At 36.9% G+C, this 18,674-nt stretch overlaps 1 pseudogene; it reads left to right on the plus strand.

The window, feature by feature from the left end:
- Positions 1–9,411: 9,411 nt before the first annotated feature.
- The window catches only part of LOC125099272 (uncharacterized), a 49,557-nt pseudogene continuing 40,294 nt past the window's right edge, over positions 9,412–18,674 (plus strand).

The following is an 18,674-nucleotide window of genomic DNA, read 5'->3' on the forward strand; positions in this document are numbered from 1 at the left end:
TTTTTATTGCTGTATAGTATTCGTTGCATGGCTCTACTGTATTTTATTTATCCATTTGCCTGTGTATGGACTTTGGGTCAGCAAGCAAGTATGATTAATGATGGGCCTTGAAGATCTTTTCAGAGAGAGGTATTAGTATAGAAAAAGACAGGAAATGTCCAGTTTGAACTGTTTTATAAATGACGGTGAGATGAACATTCATGTACAAGTCTTTGTGTGGATATTTTCATTCTCTTGGATGGATGCTAAGAGTGGAATTGCTAGGTCATAGTAAGTGTATATTTAAGAAACTGCCAAAATGACTGTGCCATATACACCAGCAATGTATGTTTGCAGTTTCTTTTTATCTTTGCAAACACATGGTATTACCAGTTGCAAGTATAGCTAGGTTAGTGGATGTGTAGTTTATCTCAAGATGATTTTTATTTGCATTTCTCTCATGACCATTGATATCAGGTATGCTTTCAATGTCCTTTTAAGACATTCATATATCCTGTTGGTGAAATGCTTATTCAAATCTTTTGTTCCATTTTTAAATTGAGATGTTTATCTTATATTGAGCTATAAGTGTTCTTTATTTTGGAATACACCTTCTGTATCTGACATATAATTTGTGAATATTTCCACTCAGTGTGGTTTGTTTAAAAATGTTATCTTTTGTAAATCAAAATTCTTACATATTGTTGAAGTAGGATTTATTAAATTTTTTTCCATATGAACATATTTTCATTTTATTTAAGAAGTCTGTATTCAGGTTTTATACTTTGTTAATTTTTTTCCCAAGTATTTTGCTCTTTTTGATGCTGTTGTGATCGGAATGATCTTAATATCATTTTTTTTGGACTGTTCATTGCTACCATATAAACATTTGACTTTTATTTATTTTTGTTTATTGTATATTTTTGTATCATGTGCTTTAAATTCATGTATTAGTTCTAGTAGTTTTTTGGTAGATCCTTTAGGACACTTTACATATAGAATGAAGTCATCTGAGAGTTAAGACAGTTATATTACTTCCTTTTCAATATAGATGTCTTTTTTCCCCCCCTGGGTTTTGCGCTGGTTAGAACCAGTTTACTATTGAATAGAAGTGATAAGAACAGACATGCCTGCCTTGTTTCTGATCTTGGGGGAAATCAATCAGTTTTTCATCATGAAGTGTGATGTTAACTGTTGTCGCAGATGTCCTCTTCCAGTTGAAGAAATTCCTCTATATTCATAGTTTGTCTAGAGTTTTTATTGGGACCTTTTTGCTTTTTCCAACGTAGGTGTTTAAAGCTATGAATTTTGTCCTACACACTGCGTTAGTTTTATTCCATAAAATTTTACATGTGTTTTCAGTTTCATTCAGTTATTAAAAAGGTCCAGTTTCCTTCGTAATATCTATAGTCTATTCTTTATTTAGAGTTTGTCTTGGAAGGCAGCTCTGCATGGGACTGTGTCCCTGCACATTTTCTGAGCAGAGGAACTGACTGCTTTTATTCTGGCTGATCTTTAAAAGATGTTTATATCACTATATAAAGGATGTTTATATCAGAAGGTAGAGATATTCTCTTTCTCCCAGATGGTGGGCAGTCACGCCTGCTGCCCTCATGAAAGATGCATGGCTCTTAGCCTCAGGTCTCCTCTCCTGGTGTCCATGTGCATGGGCCACCTGGCCTTCCTTGTGTTGTTATTTGGGAACTGAGCCTTGGCAAACTGGCCCCAAAATAATGATACTCTGGCTACTGCTATTGCTTTAAGGAAAAAAAAAAGGTCCTGTAGCTCTGGCCTAGGAGTTTCATGTGTTCTCCCAGCATCCAGAAATCTCTGGCCGGTTGAAACTTGAGCTTGTCGGTAGGGTAAAATGTTAGAATCATCAGTTTAAACATTCCATTATTTTATTTCCCAATGTTGGAATTTTTCAGATTTCTTCCTGTAGTCGACTTTTTAAATTTAATTCCATTTTGGTCAGAGAACATAATTAAATCATTTAAATCTTTTTAAATTCATTAAGATATTTTTATGGTTGGGGCACCTGGGTGGCTCAGTGGTTTAAGCTTCTGCCTTTAGCTCAGGTCACGGTCTCAAGGTCCTGGGATCGAGCCCCGCATCGGGCTCTCCGCTCGGCGGGGAGCCTGCTTCCCCCTCTCTCTCTGCCTGCCTCTCTGCCTACTGTGACCTCTCTCTCTGTCAAATAAATAAATAAAAAAAAGATATTTTTATGGTTTAGCATATGGTCTGTCCTGGAGTTTTTTGGTCCCCCTCCCCTATGTTCCATGTGTGTTTAAAACCTATGCATATTCTGAAGCTTTTGGATGGAATGTTGTATAAATGTTAGGTCAGTTTTGTTCATAGTGTTGTTCTTCTTTTCTTTGTCTTTTCCTCTAGGTGTTCTGTCAGTTATTGAGGGTAGGATATTGAAATCTATAGGTATAATTGTTAAATTGTCTATCTTGCCTTTCAATTATGTCAGTTTTGTTTTGTATGTTTTGGGGGTCTGTTGTTAAATATATACTCATTGAAAGTGCTTGTATTTGTATTTCTATTGATCATAAAATGTTTTTCTTTATCCCTTTTATTTCTTTTCTTAAAGATAAATAAATAATAAAGATAAATAAAAATAAAGATAAAATAAAGATATTTCTTTTCTTAAAGTCTGTTTTGGCTGATATTATTATAGCCATGACACTTCTTGTACTGTTTGTGTGTCTTTTTCCAGTATTTTACTTACAAGCTATTTAGGTCTTTGAATCTAAAACATGTCCCTGGGAGACAGTATATAGTTGGATCTTGCCTTTTTAAAAAAATTTTATTTTATTTAAATTCAATTAGCCAACTATAGTACATCATTATGGATCTTGCTTTTTTAATCCAGCCTGATCATCTCTGACTTTTGATTGGAGTGTTCCATTCATTGATCTTTAACTGAATTATTGATATTGTTGTATTGACAGGTACCGTTTTATTGTTTTTTCTGTCTGTGTTTTTGTTGTTGCCCCTCTGTTCCTCCTTTACCTTCCTTAGTGTACTGTTTTATTTCCTCTGTTATTTTTTTTTGACCTGTTTTTTTTGGGGGGGTGATTGCTCTAAGAACAACATTCATCTTATTTTATCAAGTCTATTTCCAGAAGTTGGTTGTTGTTTTTTGTTTGTGTTGTTTTGTTTTGTTTTTTTGTAACTCACCTGGACTTGATTTAAGAACTTGTGACACTTGAATGTTCAGCAGCTATCTCTACTCATTTTTTTTGTTTTATAATTTAGCCTCTCTTTTTAGGGGGTCACTCTAGTAACTGCTTAACTTAGTGCTGTCAGTGGTTTGTCAGAGGTAACCAAACATCATTAATCATCTTGTCTACAGATCTATGTGTTACTTTGGTGGGGTGGGGGAGACATTCAAAGGGTAGGCAATTTTCAAGTCAGATCTAGGTTTTCCTTTCCATGGGGACATCCCTTCCCCCTTGGTTCTTTTCTGCAGATGCACAGCCTGATATCTGCTCCAAAGAGGGCTGTAATCTCAGGCCAACAGAATTGTGGGCATTCTCCATTTTTCTTATAGAGTGTGCTAACTTTATTGACAACACCCTCAGAAGTGAGATATTTACTCTCCACAGCCCCTCCTGAAAGCAGGTTTTCAGGGTCTATCGCTATGTCAGGGCCCCTGTGATGGGGCCACTGCAGGAGAGCCACTGTGGAATCACCATTTTGATAGGGCCACTGTGCAGGGCGAGCTGAGGGGGTGGGGGCACAAGGAGGCAGGGGGAAGGTGGGAGAAGCTCTTGTGAGAATGCTATAGACTCCCACCTTTCTTACCTGAAATTTCCGCAGTTTTTCATGCATAAACGTTTCTCAGTTTTTTTGTTTGACTTTAGTTGATTTCCAGAGCCCTGAAGTTGATATTTTTGACAATTTTGCTGAGGTTACAGTTTTTTTTGTTTTTTTTTGTTTTTTTTTTTAGGAAGAGGATTTACTGATCCCTTTTCTCTGCCACAGCCAGAAGAGGCTTCTATGCCACTAAAATTTTAGGGCTTTTGAGGAGGTGTTAGAGCCTCATTGTCTTAGTGAATCCGGTCTGTTCTCAGGACAGTTGACTCTTTGATCCCCTTCATCTAGTTTATTGACTGAATTGTGTCAAGCCATGCCAGTAAAGTCCGAAGAGTGCTGGTTTTTAGATGATCCTGCAGCACAGTCTGCTAGGAAACCTGGCTTTTATAATTTCTGCTCTGGTACTAAGTGACCTCTAATTACCTGAATGACTTTAAGAAATTCATTATATCGCTGGTGTCATTTTCCATCTCCATAAAATGGGGGATAATAACAGTCACCCTTGGGAAGACAGGTAAGAGTTTACAGATTTGGTGATGGTATTATTTGGGTACTTGGATATGCTGCCACAGTTTTCATCATCAGAGAGATCTGTGGGAGCTCATTTAGAAGATATTCTTTCTGGATGCACAGAGAGAGTTGGCTTTCATAAGCCAGTCTAATGTGACAACCCACCTCTGCTATTATGAAGACAGTTCATGATCTGTACAGTCCTATTAGACAAGGAAATAATAGTGTGTTAAGAAGTCATGAATTTCTTAGGGTACTTCAATCCAGGGCTAGGGAAAGGGGTGGCTGTGTTTATAAGGGGTGCTAATGTATGTAGGGATGCTGAAACCTCACTGGAAATACAGTGAGATGTACATAGTTGTATCATATGGTTCCTCTGGGGACAACACCATGCGGGGTTGGAAAAAATACTTTGATAAACTGATTGCAATGGGGGATGAAGCCCTCTAAGAGCATGCTTGAGTCAGGACACTTCTTTGCTCCCCTGTCTTCTAAAGTGCCTGGGTGAAGTTAAAGTCATGATGCTAGTTTTGCTGACTCGAATACACTTGACTAAAGCCAAGTTGCCCACAACAGTTCGGGGTGGGGGGCAAATACTGCTACCCCCAGTCTTTTCTTTTTCATTTTTTCCTGCTCAGTTCTTGGTCTCTCTTCTCAATGAATGTAGGACAGTAGTCTCAACCTTTGTAAAATGCTGGTATAAAGTTTGCTAAATTATCAGTATGATATTTGAGGAGCCCTTTTCTCCATTTATTACATATTTATCGACTACTTTCTTTTTGCCATCCATTCTGATAGGCATTGTAGGAAAAGGATTTGGCACAAGGTTCTAATCTTTTTCTTTTTTAAATTGATGCTTAAACTATAAAATAAAGACCCGATGCTTCAGAGGATATAGGCTTTTTTTTTTAATCAGAGTTGATTTCCTCTTCTATTTTATCTTATTCTGATTGCTGCTTTTGAGATTTCTCCATTCATCTTGCCTCTCAGGTGATCATAACTGACCTCCTCAGAGACTGGCTGGCCATTGTCACTGGTGGGGTATTATAGCTAAAAGTGACTTAGCAATCACTTGGTTAAAAATGACAGTTTTACAGGCAGAAAAACTAGCATTCTGAAATCAACCCAAACTTATATCACTAGTCAGTGGTGAGGATGTATAGAACCCAGTTGTCTCCAGGCGCTGCTCTTTACAACACAGCACAACACCACAATTCAGCTACAACACAACTCCCTTTATAAGCAGGATTGATCTGTGTATCTTTGTGTCTATTATTTATTTATTCATCAGTCCATCCATCCACCCATCTGTCCATCCATCTATCCATCCACCTACCCAACATTTATTCCTCCATCTCTATCCTATTTCTTTTTCCTCAGACTTCATAAGATAGTACATAAAAATTAATTTTAAAGGTATGTATTTAAAACATATTTTGGTTTCTATAACTAATATAATATGAAAATACTTCTCTTTGTCTTCTGTAAATGTTCTTTGTGATTTCACAGGCTCATCTCAGAGAAAGAAGGTATAAAGACAGGGTTTCACAAGTTTTTAGCAGAAAATTTTATGATAGAAGAAAATTTCATGGCTTCAGCTTTAAAAAATTGTGATTAATTATTTTTATTTCCACTGCAGAACTGCATGCTATTTGGAGGATGGAAGAATACAGATGTTCCCCTGGAAAGATATTCAGTAACACCAATACAAAGAATTTGCAAATACCTTCTACTTTTGAAGGTATTTTATGTGTTTATTTCACTGTAGTATCTTCCTTGTATCTGCATATTTTGCTGCATATTTTGCTTTAAAATTTTTTCTTTTAAATAATCTGATTTTCTGAAGAAAGGGCAGATCATAGTTACTAAGGAAAATAGCTATTTCATCTCATATCTATGGATTAGGAAACAAATCTTTTAGGAAAAGAGACTTTTAGTGCTCTTTGTAGAAAACTTATCCGTTTGAGTTTTATTTAGAGTAAATGCATTAGTTTCAAGATAGATCCCATTAAATACCTTATGACAAGTTTATATTGCATATTATCCACAGGGTTCGTTATCTTAAGTAAATCTACTATTGTATTTTTTTACTTCCCCTTGCACTGGTGTCTTTTTGATGCTAATGAATTAGAGTGAAAGTTACATAATTTCACAGTTTGGTTTTTGAATCAGTATTATAGGGAATGTTGTGGGTCACATGGGACAATAAATGGTAGGATGTAGAACGACCGTGCTAAGCAAATACTGCCTCTGGACGCATTAATGGTCGTAGGCCATTGCCTCTCTACAATGACTAAAAGTGTTATTGTGAAAAACATATTTTAATGTGCTAATTATGCTTGTACTGTAAGAATATGTGAATAGATTAGAATAGCAATTCTGGAAATGGTGCTTCTTGGAACTACAACAGCAGTTTGGGTTGGTGGTTGAGCACAGGAGCTCTGAGTTCAGATCCTAAGTATTCTGCTTACTAGCTGTGTGACTGAACACATAATCTTACTTCTTAAAGCCTTGGGTTTTTATTAATGAAGCAGAAATAATATGATGAAATTATAGTGTTTGTCTGCCAGGATGTGTATAACGGATGTGTATGTCTGTGTATGTGTGTATATACTTATATATATGTATATACACATATGGAAAATGTCTTACATATAAATAGTAATTAAACTTTTATGCAAATCATTTAGCACAGTATGTACTCCATATATGTTAGCTATTATTATTCATATATATTTGATTCTGATTTATCTTAACAGATTAACTACTGCTTGCTCTCTAAATTTTTAAAATATTTCAATATGTTATGCACATATTAACTGGTGTTCTTATTGATTTACTTTTTGAGAAACAAATGTAAGGAATTTGAACTTAAAATACATTTTTTTAACTACAATTTCCATGAGTTGCATAATTGGGTTTTTGTGTAAAATTTCTTTGAAAACAGTTTCTCCTTATTAAGAAACAAGTTAAAATTGCTTGGTTAAGCCACAGAGGGAAGCTAACATGGGGATCTTCAGTTCTGCAGACCTTCAATATGGTCTTCAGTTCAGGAAGATTGGGGCAAACATGACTCCTGTGTTTCTGAGAGTCCTTTCAGACTCTTGACTTGGTGACTCAGATCACGTCAGCTATTCCTGGACCTGATTTTGGAATCCCAGGCATTTGTTTGTTTTAAGAGTCAGAAGGGATAGTGATATTAAGAGAAGGATATCATGCTAAGTAGTTGTTGTGAATCACTTCTGGATGGGGATGACCACCAGATAGGGTTGGCTGATCTGACCTCTCGAAAGATAGAATAATGGACACATCCTTGCTTAGGAAGAAAAAGATCAACTCAGAGCTCCTTCGAGAAGTGGAAAGATGACATCTTTCCCCTTCTTTGGATGATTATCTTCACAAAGAAACATGAAGAAATTGTTTACTTGTGTAGTAGATATGTTGGTGTTTATAATTTTTTTGTTGTTGTACCATTGTGCTGATAGTCTCTTTGACTTTGGTTGGTTTTATGTATTCAGAGAAAAACATTAGGGGTTAGGCTGTGTGTTAAACAATCTATTGGTCATGTTTGTGGAACTTGAAATTATTGGTGTGGCCAGCCAGTACAGTGTTCATAGAAAGTTCATAGAAAGTAACTGACAAAAGATTATTACTAGTCATTTTTCTTGCTATTTCACATTGTCTACATTCATGTCTCAACTTCACAGATACGCACTGGGCACAATTCCATAGGACCTCAAATCACAGTCTGCAGACTGACTTGACCACTTCACATAATTTACAAATACTTCTGCACTTTAGAAATTTTAGAGAAGCCATCATATCTCTTTTATGGATTTGTGATCCAACATAAGTTTTTAAATCTTGTCTTGGAGGTGATGTAATGTATATTCTTCTGGTGCTAGCTCTGCAGAATGGAGAGTGAACATACTGAATGCAGGGTCAAAGTTTATGGCAGAAGTTTCAACAGGAACAGACCTCAAGAGAGTATAACAACTGCATTGTTTCCCACTGGATGTTAAGAATTAAGAAAATCCTTTTAAAGACTTGCCCCAGGATTTCTGTAATTGTGTTAGTTACATGATGATGGCAACTGTAGTAAATAAACAAATGACTAATTAAAAAGCAATGTGGTCACCACTGTCTAGACAGTGGGTGAAGATGTTTAATTTTGTGATTCTAAACAACAAACAAAACCTTTAATATATTTAAAAGATTAAAGATTACGCTTGCTCTGATATCCTGAATGGAAAAAAAAAACCATAAAATGCCAAAAAAACACCCTAAAATCAAAACAACAACAAAAAAAAGCTATTGAGGGGCATATGGCAATTCATTCATTGCAGAAAGTGAAACCGAGTTATTGGTGAAAATAGCATAAATTGCTCTGTTAGTGATGGGGTATCATGGAACTTGTAAGTTATTTTGCTAGAGTATAAGACATTATTTAAAAATTTTGCTTTACTTATGGCATGTTTTGTAGTTTCTCAAAAGTGTATTTGGAATTAAGGCATTGGGGCACCTGGGTGGCTCAATGGGTTAAAGCCTCTGCCTTTGGCTCGGGTCATGATCCCAGGGTTGAGGGATCGAGCCCTGCATTGGGCTCTCTGCTCCGTGGGGAGCCTGCTTCCTCCTCTCTCTCTTTGTCTGCCTCTCTGCCTGCTTGTGATCTCTGTCAAATACATTTACAAAAAAAAAGGAAATAAGGCATTGAAATTATTTTTGAAATTATGGGACATGTTTATTTAAAGACTTACTGTTCTGCTAAGACTCTAGGAAGACATACAGAGTTCTATTTCTGTAGGAGCAGAGGTCAATCTTCTAAACAAATTACATGCTGCAGGTGAGATATTTGACAATTCAAAAGGAGAAATTTAATTTAGTTTTAAAAAAAATAATTTTAAGGCAAAAAAATTAAAGGAGCTGCAAAATGTGTGTCAGGGTAACGTATATTCATTCATTCAAGCTTTCATTTTTGATCTGAATTTTGTTTTTGATCTGGAGTTTGTGATGTCCCTTCTGAAAGTGGCTCTCACGATCTCTGCAGTTCTCATTTCCTGGTCATTCTGAACCTGCTGTACCAGAAAGCTGAAGATCAAAGGGCAATTTGATTTTTGTGTATAAACAGGAGTTGCTGAAGCGGACTCCAAGGAAACACAGTGACTACGCAGCAGTAACGGAAGCCCTCCAAGCCATGAAAGCTGTCTATTCCAATATAAACGAGGCCAAGAGGCAGACGGAGAAGTTAGAAGTTTTAGAGGAACGGCAGTCTCACATTGAAGGCTGGGAGGTACATTCACTCTACTCAACAATGGAGCTTAAAATAGTTTTGTTATGTCTTATGCTGTGTGTAGAATTGTTGACATTGGATGGAGCCATAAATGGTCATTTTTCCAGGTAATGCCAGAGGGCTGTTAACATTTCTGCAAAGTGCTGTCATTATTATTTTTAAATATCTTTAGAGTGGCAAGTTAATTGACTTAACATCAACCTGAAAGCTTTGTCCTAGAGCCTTCTAATATTGTGTGGGTTATAAGCTTTGGTATTTCAGTAGTTGTGCATCTTGATTATCCTTTTCCCTGCCTTCCTTTGGTCAATAAGTACATAGCCTGAGACCTGGAGAGAGTAAGGAAGGGGAGTAATACCCCGTATGTGTTCTATGATACTGTTAATTTTCTGATTCAAAATTAGGTGTTTGATGATGAATTTCATTTTAAGGTCACTTAATCTCTTAAATTGCATTTCATTGCAATTATTTCATCATTTCTAAATGAAGAAACTGTCTATGATGTGATTTTTAAGGTCCATTCAAGATGAAAAGTCTTATGGATTTATGACTCATTAAAGAAAGATTTTTTTAAATGATAAAAAAAGCAAATAAAGTGTGATATTCAGACTCTGTTATATGTTTTCATCCACGGTAACTTTGAATCCCTATTATTTCATGTTATTTTAGTTCTATATAAAGCATAAGCTAAAATTTTGTCTTTAAATTGACTTAATTGAGATGAGATGAGCTTTCAATTGGGATCATTTATTTTTATAGAGTAAAGCAATTAAGACATTTTTTAAAGGTATAGAGAAGATTTAAAATGTTTCCAACCAAATAATGTATCATACAAATTTGAGTGGAGTGCTTTTTATCTTTAGGACCTTACAATTGACTGATTTGTTTCGTATCTTCAATATATTGGTTTCCATTTAGATCTAAAATTATATCCACTCAAATTTGCAAAGAAACCTCAAATGTTGTGCTCCGGGAATTCCCCAGTTTATCCACTCTTCACCATGAAACTTTTCAAATCCAGCTGGGATTGAAGTTTTCTCTTCATCTATATTCTTTCATTTCAGGTGTCCAGGGTGACCTCGCATTTCAGCATGAATGTTACTTATTTCAGTCAGTTAAAATGGTTGTGTGTTTTGCAGTTGATTCATGATGATAATTCCTTTCGTGGGGAGTGGTTGTCCTGCTGGGTTGAGAAAAATGGACTGAAGTTTGCTTTTGTTCTGTTGTCACTGGAGCATTGGAAGAAAAACTGAACGTGCTTTAAGTTGCAGGGTTTCTCATTGATATCTGCCAGGCCTTTTCCCAAAACAAAACCTCACAGATTCTTGGTACTCTAGGGGAATGGAATCTGTCATAATTTTGTTCCTCCTTATGTATATTCTAAAAAAAAAATTTTATCTACTGCAGAATTAAGAGATTCTTAAAAAGTTGATATTTTTTGCTCTGGGCATGCCAGTTACTCAAAGGAAGAAGGTGTGTGGATCATGTTCTGTTCCTTACAGCCCCTAACAGGGGGTGCATCAATCTCACCAGCTCTCTGTGTTTACAACAAACAGTTGAAGTGCAAGAGGAAAATGCAGCATTGGGACAGAGGAAACTGGCTGCAGGAAATCAGATATGACTATAGTTCCAGCAGACACAGAGGAGATCATATGAGTGTCGGGTACCAAAAAAGGGCAGCAACGCAGATTCTATTTGAGTAGGATTTGAATATAATTGCATAAGGCACAGCCAGGCCACTTTGGGGGGTTTTGGGACATTGATGGAATGCAGCTTTGAGGAAGGCCCAGCTAACTGGTTGGCAACTTTTGATAGGAACATGATTCCTCATCTCAGTCCACCAGCTTGGAGAGAGGGGGGAAAGCTCTTATAACACTCACACCTGGTCTGTTCCTTGAAGTGTTTGGAGAAACTGCTGATAGGACTCCCGATTTGTCCAGGAGAGAGGGGTAGTCTTACAGGATGAATGCAGGCCCTGGGAGGGAAGGGGGATAGTTACAGAGCTTTCTCTGAATTGCAAACAAAGATTACTGCTCAGCTTGCAGACAGCTTTATGTATGTTTAGAGTAGCTCTAGTGGGTTTAGGACATGGCCAAGGACAGATGTCAGGTGGCATGCTGGCCAAGAACGGAGAGTTCCTTAAAAATCCTTTGAGGTGGGAAGTCTTGAGCTAATAAGGTTGGGAAACAACTCCCTGTCTAGTTCCTTCCCCAAGCTCCTGCAGACCCTTGAGGACCACCTGAGGGATGACACCCTCGCTCCAGTAACTAAAATTTCTTGAATGTGATCTGAATCTTATACACCATGAATTAGCATTATTTTCACCTTAGGTGGATTATTTATTTAAAGTAAGTCACTTAATTATCCAGTCTTATTTTCCCATTAATCAAATGAAGGCTTTTTACAGGAAAATCAGTCAGGGATCTTGCCTGTCTAATATTTTGTTCTATAAATTATCATTACATTCCTTTATGGTGAATTTAGGTAAACAAGTGATTGAAATCTATGGTCCCAAATTAGATGACATAGAGCTGAAGCCTGATTTTCAAGCAGACTTCATCTCTAGTCCAGACTCTAACCCTTATTTTGGGGATGATGCATCAGACCTCTCCCACATACTATGTGGGTTATTACAGGAGTCAAACGAAATAAGTGGAGGTGCTTTGCATACTGTAAAATCCTATGCAAATGAGAACTATTTTAAAGCTCTGGTTCAATGGTAGGATTTTCCCTTGAGAAATTCCCATTTGTCTAATACATGGTCCTGACTACTGAAGGTGTTATATCACTTCAGTTAAGGTTAGATAGCTCCAAGTCACAGAAACTAAAAGGAAAATTAATTTAAAAAGATATGGGGTAGCTCACAGAATCAGTAGAAAAGCTACACTCTCAAGGGTGTCTAGGCAGCCAACGCTGGTAGGTAGGTTTATCAGTGCCCTGACTAAAATGGGTAGACTCTAATAATTTTTTCTACCATTCTATTACATCACTCAAGATTCAAGATCAAAATCTAAGATTCCTGTAGTCTTGCCTAGGGGAGGACAGAGGTCCTTGCTGGCCAGTCAGCCACTTTCCTTTTCAGAAAAGGCTGATCTTCCATTGTATGCAATCTTGGTGAGCCCTTAACAGTTTGCTGAGGTATTATAATCCCCATTACACAGATTTAAAAAATGAGGGCCATATGATTTACCCCAAGTGCTTACAGCTAATGGATGTGCAGAGTTTAAGCCTATATTCCTTGTCACCATGTAATATTGTATCTACTCAGAAAAAATTAAGCTAATTCTTTAGATTAAGTTGATTGCTTGCCATTTAGAAGTAAATTGACTATAGAAATTAGGTAAATTAGGTTTTTGTCATCATTTACATAGTGACAGCCATTACAGAAGATCTGTTGTTCAATTGCTCATGTTTAAAGTTCTACCTTTTATTAGTATAATTTATCATATCTCAGTTTTATGTCTTACCCAACATTCAGAGCATTGCATAGGCTATTCTACCAAAGGTAATTGTAGGGCAATGATCAGTTTGCTTGGAAAGGAAGTTCATTAGTTGTTTAATAAGAGTCACTGATTCATTTCATAGAACAGGACCAGTCACTGTCTTGGTCTGCTTTTTGGCTGATTGATAGTATTGTAATGGTAACTCTAATCTTTGGAGTCATAATGAACTCTATCGACAAGGGAGTATCAAAAAGCATTATATCACTTGGTAATTCAGCTTTATATCCGTGATAGCCTTGTTTGGAATAGATCTCTCAAATCTGAAAACAATTATATTAAAAGATAAGAGAGAGAATTATTAATATATGAATGTGCTGGAAAAAATAAGATCAAAATAGTTACTGCATTTTACGAAATAGAAACAGAATAGAAATTTGACACCTCTTGGCTTTCTATGTGGAGAAATATAATGGCACAAAACCATTTTAACATCCATTTCCTGATTTACATATGATTAAGTTTGTGTCTGATAGTATATTGACTTCAAGTCATGTTCTCTTACTTTATGAGTGTGAGTCTAACAATGGTTGTGATGAGAATTTTTTTTTTCCTTTCTACAAGGTGATTTGGTAGATACAAATTTGTCTACTGCCTTGAGACAGAATTGATTTATAGATGGCCCTTGTTACTTAAGGATAGGTGGTTTGGGAAGAAGGCCATTGTAAGTCAATCTATGTAGAAAGGGAGCAGAATTTCCCAAGTGGGAGGGGTGAAGCTTGTTTGGGACTTCATTTCTATAAAACGGACATTTATGTTATTAGTTTTATCTAATATATGACAGAATCTAGGTTAAAACATCAGTTGAGAAATTGAATCTCAAAAAGAGTGAACCAAATGCTGAATCTTGCTGGGGGGCATACATTTTATGACATTATATGATAAAATGATGTGATATTCTTCATTTCATGTTTAACTTTTCTAGTAGTTTTAAAAGATTTTTTGAGAGAGAATATTAAAATGCTTCATTCATTTTCTCGAGATACTCCTTTGATATTGAAACCATTCTCTTATGAGACGCCCACCTAGTTGTCATTCTTGTCAATTTTCTTTTCTTCCACAGTGAGTGGGTATAGCTCTTGTTAGATCTTCATCTGTCAGTGCTTTGTATATGATTGGGGGAAGTTTCAGAGCCTCCTGTCATCCTTCTTCTTTGTCAAGATTATGCCTTCTCTCTGCAGTCTGCATTTTTCTGATATTGACATTCAACTTTTGGTTGACAAGATGAATGGGGTAGACTCTGGTGTTAAGCAGATGTTGCAGATGTTGAACCAAACTTGCAGCCTGAAGAATAAATCCCACTTGGTCGTGGTGAATAATCTTTTTAATGTACTGTTGGATCCTATTGGCTAGTATTTTGGCGAGATTTTTTGCATCCATGTTCATCAAGGATATTGGTCTGTAATTCTCTTTGATGGGGTCTCTGTCTGGTTTTGGGATCAAGGTAATGCTGGTTTCATAAAATGAGTTTGGAAGTTTTCCTTCCATTCCTATTTTTTGGAACAGTTTCAGAAGAATAGGTGTTAATTCTTTAAATGCTTGGTAGAATTCCCCTTGGAAGACATCAGGTCCTGGGCTCTTGTTTGTTGGGAGATTTTTTTTTTAATGACGGTTTCAATCTCCTTACTGGTTATGGCTCTGTTCATGTTTTCTGTTTCTTCCTGGTTTAGTTTTGGTAGTTTATATGTCTCTAGGAATGCATCCATTTCTTCCAGATTGTCAAATTTGCTGGTGTGTAGTTGCTTGTAATATGTTCTTTATAACTGTTTGTATTTCTTTGGTGTTGGTTCTGATCTCTCCTCTTTCATTCATGTTTTTATTTATTTGGTCCTTTCTATTTTCTTTTTGATAAGTCTGGCCAGGAGTTTATCAATCTTATTAGTCCTTTCAAAGAACCAGCTCCTACTTTTGTTGATTTGTTCTGCTGTTTTTTTGGTTTCTATTTCATTGATTTCTGCTCTGATCTTTATGATTTCTCTTCTAATGCTGGATTTAGGCTTTCTTTGCTATTCCTTCTCCAGCTCCTTTAGGTGTAGGTTTAGGCTGTGTACTTGAGACCTTTCTTGTTTCTTGAGAAGGGTTGTCTTGCTATATACTTTCCTATCAGGACTCTCTTTGCTGTTTCCCAAAGATTTAGAACAGTTGTGTTTTCATTTTCGTGAATTTGTTTTTAATTCTTTAATTTCCTGGTTGACCCATTCATTCTTTAGCAGTATGCTCTTTAGCCTCTATGCATTTGAGTTTTTTCCAACTTTACTCTTGTGGTTGAGTTCTAGTTTCAAAGCATTGTGGCCTGAAAATATGTGGGGAATGATCCCAATCTTTTGGTACCAGTTGGGACCTGATTTGTGAGCCAGGATGTGATCTATTCTGGAGAATGTTCCATGTGCACTAGAGAAGTATGTGTAATCTGTTATTCTGGGATGGAATGTTCTAAATATATCTGTGATGTCCATCTGGTCCAATGTGTCATTTAAAGCCTTCATTTCCTTGTAGATCTTTTCCTTAGATGATCTGTCCATTTCGGTGAGGGGGTTGTTAAAGTCTCCTACTATTATTATTAGTGTTATTATCAATGTGTTTCTTTGATTTTGTTATTAATTGGTTTATATAATTGGCTGCTCCCATGTTAGGGGCATAGATATTTAAAATTGTTAGATCTTCTTGTTGGACAGACCTTGTAAGTAGGATATAGTAGCATCCTTCCTCATCTCTTACTATAGACTTTGGCTTAAAATCTAAATTATTTGATGTAAGGATTGCTATGCCAGCTTTCTTTTGATGTCCATTAGCGTGGTAACTTGTTTTCCATCCCCTGACTTTAAATCTGGAGGTGTCTTTAGGTCTCAAATGAGTTTCTTGCAGACAGCATATCGATGGGTCTCTTCTTTCTCATCCTTCTCCTCCTCCTCCTCCTCCTCCTCCTCCTCCCCCTCCTCCTCCTCCTCCTCCTCCTCCTCCTCCCCCTCCTCCTCCTCCTCCTCCTCCTCCTCCTCCTTCTTCTTATTTTAATCCATTCTGATATCCTGTGTCTTTGACTGGGGCATTTAGCCTACTTACATTCAGAGTAACTACTGAAAGCTATATATTTATTGCCCTTCTATTGCCTGTAAGGTGACGGTTACTGTATATTGTCTTTGTTCCTTTCTGGTCTGTTACTTTTAGGCTCTGTCTTTGATTAGAGGACCCCTTTCAATATTTCCTGTAGGGCTGGTTTGGTGTTTGCAAATTCTTTTAGTCTTTGTCTGGAAGCTTTTTATCTCTCCTTCTATTTTCAATGACAGCCTAGCTGGATATAGTGATCTTGGTTGCATATTTTTCTTGTTATAGTGCTCTGATTATATCATGACAGTCCTTTTGGCCTGCCTGATCTCTGTAGATAGGTCTGCTTCCAATCTAATATTTTTACTGTTGTAGTTTACAGACCTCTTGTTCCTGGCTGCTTTCAGGATTTTCTCTTTGTCACTGGGAATTGTAAGTTTTACTATTAGATGACAGGGTGTGGACCTATTTTTATTGATTTTTAATTTATTTTAAATTATTTTTATTTTTTTATAAACACATAATATATTTTTTTATCTTTTTTTAATTTATTTTCAGCATAACAGTATTCATTGTTTTTGTACCACACCTAGTGCTCCATGCAATCCATGCCCTCTCTAATACCCACCACCTGGTTCCCCCAACCTCCCACCTCCTGACCTCTTCAAACCCTTCAGATTGTTTTTCAGAGTCCATAGTCTCTCATGGTTCACCTCCCCTTCCAATTTCCCCCAACTCCCTTCTCCTCTCTATCTCCTCTTGTCCTCCATGCTATTGTTATGCTCCACAAATAAGTGAAACCATATGATAATTGACTCTCTCTGCTTGACTTATTTCACTCAGCATAATCTCTTCCAGTCCCGTCCTTGTTGATACAAAAGTTGAGTATTCATCCTTTCTGATGGAGGCATAATACTCCATAGTGTATATGGACCACATCTTCTTTATCCATTCATCCATTGAAGGGCATCTTGGTTCTTTCCAGTTTGGCGACCATGGCCATTGCTGCTATAAACATTGGGGTACAGATGGCCCTTCTTTTCACTACATCTGTATCTTTGTGGTAAATACCCAGTAGTGCAATGGCAGGGTCATAGGGAAGCTCTATTTTTAATTTCTTGAGGAATCTCCACACTGTTCTCCAAAGAGGCTGCACCAACTTGCATTCCCACCAACAGTGGAAGAGGGTTCCCTTTTCTCCACATCCCCTCCAACACATGTTGTTTCCTGTCTTGCTAATTTTGGCCATTCTAACTGGTGTAAGGTGGTATCTCAATGTGGTTTTAATTTGAATCTCCCTGATGGCTAGTGATGATGAACATTTCTTCATGTGTCTGATAGCCATTTGTATGTCTTCATTGGAGAAGTGTCTGTTCATATCTTCTGCCCATTTTTTGACATGATTATCTCTTTTGTGTGTGTTGAGATTGAGGAGTTCTTTATATATCCTGGATATCAATCTTTTGTCTGTAGTGTCATTTGCAAATATCTTCTCCCATTCCGTGGGTTGCCTCTCTGTTTTCTTGACTGTTTCCTTTGCTATACAGAAGCTTTTGATTTTGATGAAGTCTCAAAAGTTTATTTTGGCTTTTGTTTCCTTTGCCTTTGGAGACATATCTTGAAAGAAGTTGCTGTGGCTGATATCGAAAAGGTTACTGCCTATGTTCTCCTCGAGGATTCTGATGGATTCCTGTCTCACGTTGAGGTCTTTTATCCATTTCAAGTTTATCTTTGTGTATGGTGTAAGAGAATGGTCGAGTTTCATTCTTCTACAGATAGCTGCCCAGTTTCCCCAGCACCATTTATTGAGGAGACTGTCTTTTTTCCACTGTGTATTTTTTCCTGTTTTGTCGAAGATTAACTGACCATAGAGTTGAGAGCCCATATCTGGGCTCTCTGTTCTGTTCCACTGGTCTATGTGTCTGTTTTTATGCCAGTACCATGCTGTCTTGGTGATCACAGCTTTGTAGTAAGCTTGAAATCAGGTAACGTGATGCCCCCAGTTTTATTTTTGTTTTCAACATTTCCTTAGCTATTTGGGGTGTCTTCTGGTTCCATACAAACTTTTGGATTATTTGCTCCAGCTCTTTGAAGAATACTGGTGGAATTTTGATTGGAATGGCATTAAAAGTATAGATTGCTCTAGGCAGTATAGACATCTTAACAATGTTTATTCTTCCGATCCAAGAGCATGGAATGGTCTTCCATCTTTTTGTGTCTTCTTCAATTTCTTTCATGAGTGTTCTGTAGTTCCTCGAGTACAGATCCTTTACCTCTTTGGTTAGGTTTATTCCCAGGTATCTTATGGTTCTTGGTGCTATAGTAAATGGAATCAATTCTCTAATTTCCCTTTCTGTATTTTCATTGTTAGTGTATAAGAAAGCCACTGATTTCTGTACATTGACTTTGTATCCTGCCACGTTACTGAATTGCTGTATCAGTTCTAGTAGTTTGGGGGTGGAGTCTTTTGGGTTTCCATAGAAAGAATCATGTCATCTGTGAAGAGAGAGAGTTTGACTTCTTCATTGCCA

The sequence above is a fragment of the Lutra lutra genome, chromosome 4 (genome assembly GCF_902655055.1).
Source record: "Lutra lutra chromosome 4, mLutLut1.2, whole genome shotgun sequence".
NCBI lineage: Eukaryota > Metazoa > Chordata > Mammalia > Carnivora > Mustelidae > Lutra > Lutra lutra.